Source organism: Artibeus jamaicensis, unplaced genomic scaffold (genome assembly GCF_021234435.1).
Source record: "Artibeus jamaicensis isolate MK-2021 breed Jamaican fruit bat unplaced genomic scaffold, CSHL_Jam_final contig_415, whole genome shotgun sequence".
Taxonomy (NCBI): domain Eukaryota; kingdom Metazoa; phylum Chordata; class Mammalia; order Chiroptera; family Phyllostomidae; genus Artibeus; species Artibeus jamaicensis.
In genome coordinates this window covers 3,602,057-3,608,056 of record NW_026521823.1, presented here as the reverse complement: position 1 = coordinate 3,608,056, position 6,000 = coordinate 3,602,057, and positions in this window count along the sequence as shown.

Sequence of the window (6,000 nt, the reverse complement as noted above, 5' to 3'; positions counted from 1 at the left end):
ATATGATATAGGTCAAAAACCTGGAACCACAGAAAGTAAAGCAGAGGATTACAAAGGTATAAATGAAAATTAAAAAAGTCTTCTTATGTTTCTTATTTTTTGTTCATATGAAACACAATTGCCCCTGGCTAGTGTAGCTCAGTGGATTGAGCACAGGCTGTGAACCAAAGGGTCACTGGTTCAATTCCCAGTCAGGGCACATGCCTGGGTTGCAGGCCAGGTCTCCAGTGGGGGCCACATGAGAGGCAACCACACATTGATGTTTTTCTAACTCTCTTTCTCCTTCCCTTCCCCTCTTTCTAGAAATAAATAAATAAGATCTTTTTAAAAAGAAAGACAATTGCTTATTTAAAACAATCTAATAAAAGTATACGAGGTATGCATAATCTATGGACAATTGATACAAATGATAGTGAGGTTACAAGGTATGGGAGGAACTAATTGAGGATACTTCTTAAAGGCAAGTGAGGAGCTTGGCTTCTGATTAAAAAACCTCTGGGTGATTTTTCAGGCCTGACTATAGGTAATTACAAAAGCTTCACCTGTCATGTCTTTACAGGGTTTTGCTGCCCTCCCCACTCTGGGCTTAGTGAACAGCTCTTGTTTTGTAGCCTCTGAAGAGAGTTGCAGTCAAGGGCTACGGTCCCCTGGATATAAATGTTCTTAATACATTTAGATTTCTAGTCCCAGCACTGTCATTCCAAGATCTTGGTACAAGGCCTCGCCTTGTGCTGAGTTCTTCTTTAGACTTTTTCTGCTGTGTCCACCTTATAGGGAGTGAAGGGAATAGGAAACCATGAAGATGCTTTTCCTGGTTCTGACTCGGTACTTAACTTTTCCACTCTCATCCCTTCCTTCTAGCCCTCCCCAGTATCAAGGTGCATCAAAGTGCCGGAGTCTTTTTGTTCGGTCCCCTTGAACAATGAAGGAACCCCAATAGCTGCAACTTCCCTTGACTGGTGTTCTGTCCCATGGAGGAAATGAAAAACAAGGGAGTTGGGCATCCTTGGTGTTAGCCTCTTGCTGATTTCCAGTTGCAGGAAATGATTAAATACTTAACATCCTCAACCCTTTTTGTTTTCTTGCTTGTTGCTTGAAGTGGCTCTGGCAGCTGACAGCTCAGCTTTCTCCCACACAGCTCAACTGAGCTCCCCCGCCACACAACATAAAGTGTTGCAATAAAATGTGATGGTCCACATACATTATTTGAACACATATTGTAAATTAAACTATAGAACCACTAAGACATTTTTTCTAAAAAGAAGAAGTTTAAATAATGCACAAAGAGAAAATATGAAATAGCATAAAAGAAAAAGAGAATTTGAAACCTATTTTAAATTGATAGATTTAACGCGAAGATAGCATTGACTTGAACAGCTTCCTTGAATTAACATTTATAGAAGAACCCATTCAACAACAGAAGACACGTTTTTCTAAAGCACACATAAAAGATTTGCTCAATCCGACCACGTTCAGGCCGTAAACAGAACTATCTGGCCACGCTGAAAATAAAGCGCGAGCGCCTCCGCCTCTTCGGCACTCTTGGCAATTTCAGACCACGCAAGCCCTACCTCTAACCACCGCCGATACCCAGTTGGTCTCATTTTCCTGATTTATTAAACCATTTTGTACCTGCATGGGAGTCAAACCTGATCTTCTTATGAAAGTAGTTAACCTTTCTGTTCTTTCTCGGTGCATGCGTGGTGTCATGTTTCCACATCCAAACTATATGCATATGTATGTCTGATTTACATACATTTAAAGTAAATGTAGCATAAAACACAATGAACCATAACAGGTAATCAAAGATATTATAATAAAAGTTTTAATATTTAATTTAGTTCGAAATAATATACAATTGAATGTTTTATGTTATTACACACTCTCTAATGAGAAAGAATTATATTTTATTTTTAGATACATTTTAATTAGGCAAGCTTATAGTTCAGTTGAAGAGTAGACAGTTCTTTCTAACTCATTGAATCTTTTCAGCTACTGTTGACCTGCTCTTCCTGTCTTGGGTCTACGTATTTTTCCACCACCCACTGTTTCTGAGATATATAAGAAAATCTATCTGTAAATCTGAAAATAAAAATCTTTCTCACCCAACATAGATGCCTTTGAAAACCTAATAGAAAAGCAAATGGAAAAAGAGACAGGGGTGCTTCTTTACTTTCCTCTCATCCTCCCTGTTTGATATTGTTTGCTCATGGCTTGGATTTATTTTGGACTTGGTTTGTGATCACATGCTAATTTGCACAGCTCAAGTAACCCAGATGAAACCTATAGCACGTATGGGGGCGAGAGCACATTCTTTAGACACACTAATGGTTTATCTGTCCCCAGGACCAACATTCTGAAACAGCAGGCAGTAGGAAACTTCACTTATTTATAATACAAGTGTTTCCTGAACTCTGTGTCTTGACATCATGTGGCTGTCTCTTATTTCATAGCTGTTATGCCCTAGTAATTATAGTAATCTCAGCAAAGAAAACCAGCTCACAAAAATCGCTTTTTTGTATAAAAATATATTTGGCAGAAGTTTGTAGAATGTATGGAATTTGTGTTTTAAGCACAACTTAGATTCAGTGTATATTCTATATTTCATTTGTCTTGTCAAAAGTTGCACTACTTTGGGTACTAGTTTTTGATTAATATCTTCTGGAAAAATAAAAATTTTCTTTCACATCAACTGAATATTCTTAAGACCATATCTAGTACCTCAGCCATTACCTCTCCTTCATGTGTGTTTGCAAGTAAATATAAGACAAAAATCAGGTTGCCAGTGACTTTTAAAATTTCATTTAGAAGGAAGGAATATTCATTTAGGAAAACTATATGTGAATTTATTATATGAGACATATTTTGCAATGAATATACTAAATAATTCTGCTACTATAATTAGATCTATACCCTTTCAATGAGAGTTGATTTTTTTCTTACATTGTATTTACTTATTTTTTACTTATCATTTACTTATTTTTACATTTAAATCTTTAATCCATCTTGAGTTTATTTTGGTGTATGGAGTAAGTTTGGTTCTAGTTTCACTTTTCTGCATGTATCAGTTCATTATCTCTGACTTTTTGTGATTTAAAAATGATTGCCTCTATGTAGTTCCTTTTTCTTTTGTTTTGCTTTATTTGTACTTTGGGGGCATTTATCTTGTTTGATATTCCACAGGATTCCTAAATCTGTGGCTCGATATCTAAAATTAATTTGCGGAAATCCTTGGTCATTATTTTTAAAATATTTCTTTTGTTACTTTATCTCTTTCCTGTTCTTTTTGGAATTTCAATTATGCATGAGTGATACATTTTATTGTCATCTCATAGTACTTGGATGCTTTGTTCTATTTTGTTCAGTGTGTCTTCTCCTGCTTTCCAGTTTGGGGGTTTCTGCTGAGATACAATTAAGCTCAGAAAATTTTCCTCAAGCATACCACATCTACCAATAAACCCATGAAAGGAATTTTGTTTTTATTTGTTACAGTGATTTTATATCTAATATTTCTTTCCGGTTCTCTCTTAGAGTTTCTATCTCTCTTTTTACATTGCTCAACTGTTCTTTCATGCTGTTTTATTCATTAGAGCCCTAAGCATAGTAGCCATAGTTGTCTTAAATTATTTTTCTGGTAATTCCAACAGCCCTGCCACATCTGGTTCTCACACCTATTCTCTCTAAATTGTGTTTCTTTTGCTTTTTGCATATTTTTTGCACTTTCTGGTTTGTCTTATATGTTCTGTACATCCAGACTCGATGGGCTGGGTCCAAGGAAGGGCTATAAACAGGCCTTTAGTGATGTGGTGGTGAGCTGTGTGGGGAGGGGCAGCATTCTGTGCTCCTATGATTGTGCCTCAGCCTTTTAGTGAACCTCTGCCTCTGGACTGTGAACTTCACAAGTATTTTATTTTTTTTCTATCCCTACCCCTTAGGTGGGAGAGGTTGACTACAGTAGTTTGGAATTGGGTTTATCCCTTCTTCTATGTCTGTGAGATTTTGATAATACCCCAGGTTACGCCCTGCTTAACCAGCTCCTCAGAGGACAGGCTTTGTGAGAAGGCGAGAGGGCTCGGGTGCATTTCACAATGGTTCCTTTTCTTCTCTCTGCCTGAAGCAGGAGGGATTGTCTGGCTTTTATGGTGGAAACCTGGTTGAACTCTGAGGTAAACCTTACATTGCTAGGTCCCCCTTAAGTATCCAATCCCCCATGGGATTTCTATCTCTCACAATTGCCTGAACTGAGCCTACAGAATGTTGGTAGTTATGGTCCAGGTTTTCCTACCTTGGCACTGGTTTTCACTGAAGTTTGGGCTAATATGTCTCTGCTCTGATAAGGTGTTATTCTCTTTATGAGACATCAGGTCTGATGTCTCATAGGTAGTGGTTTGTTGTGTGTCTTCCTCTTTCTTAGGGATTCTGGACAAGTTGATTATTTCAGCCTGTTTAGTTTTTTACTTGTTCAGAGAGAGTGGTAGCTTTTAAGTTCCTTATGCACAGAACCAGAAATATCAGAATTATTATTTATTTAGTAGGTGTTCATTAAAATTTTACTTTGTGCCAGTAATTTACTATAAGGGGATTCAATGCAAATAATAGACATATAATTTCTTTTCTAGGTACATATACTTTACCAAAAGGCAATTAAAAGGACATTTAATACTACCTGACTTAATTTTATAGATTAAAGAGAGGCAAAACCTAATGTTGGCATTGATGAATACCTTCCAGATAGCTGAAATTTTGGTCTTTATATAATCTAATGGGTCTCATAATAACCTAGGCAGAAAAAATGTAGTGTACTAGATTGAAATACTGAGAAGCAGCCCTAGCTGGTATTGCTCAGTGGGTTAATCACCAGCCTGTGAACCAAGTGGTCACTGGTTTCATTCCCAATGGAGATACATGTGTGGGTAAAGCACCAGGTCCCTAGTAGAGGCTACACAAGAGGCAACCACACATTGATGTTTCTTTCCCTCTCTTTGTCCCTCCCTCTCCCTCTGTCTAAAAACAAATAAATTAAAAAATGTTTAAAAAATCATACTGAGAAGCAAGTCATAGTAACTTCAAGTAATTCCCCACAGGAAAGCAAATATAAAGCAAATGAAAACTCAAATCCCAAACCTTCGAGCTTTTTTGAGTATAAGTAGATGCTGTGGCTATGCTATAAATGTTCGTCTCCCTCCCAAATCAATATGTTGAAACCTAACCCCTAAAGTGGTGATATTACTAGATGGGACATTTAGAAGGTGCTTAAGTCATTATGGTGGAGATTCAATGAGTGGGAATTGTGCCTTATAGAAAAAAGGTTGCAGAGACATCCTTAGTCCCTTCCGTTATGTGAGAATGCAGTAAGAAGTCTCACTTGATCATGCTGGCCTCCTGATATCTGATTTTGAGGCTTCGGAATGATGGGAAATAAATATCTATAGTGCATAAGCTAATGAGTCTGTGGTATTCTGTTATAGCATCCTGAATAGACAAAGATAGAATGTAAGAGGGTTCAGCCAAGAGGGGGGGTGCAAAAAGGGATTTGGAATGGGGACCAGAACTCAAGGTGTCTAGGAAATTTTAGAAAGACATGTAAGATGTCCTCACCCCTTCCCCACCACAGGTGTGAGTTGAGGGAAGGAACAAAAGGAGCAGGGCCATTGAGAGCTGTTTTGCATAGCAACAGCTTTGCAGCTAACCTCGGCATGGTCATTTAACATATCTATAACCTTTAACTGGTTGCATAGATATGTTAAATAGCTGTGTCCATGCTCTGAGCCAGGGGGATGGAAGTGACTTCCCCCCAAGATGTAACTGGGGGCAGGTCCCCCAAGTGACAGCACCTGTGTGGGAGCTTGGAGAAGACTGGTTTCATGACATGGGTCCACCCCTGCCCAGACTCACAATGGTAGCCCAGTAAAGCTGGAAGAATACAGGAGTGCTGGCAGGTATAGCTGATCGTGGGAGGAGTCAGAAATGGGGCTGCAGAGGAAGATTGGTGCAGGGATT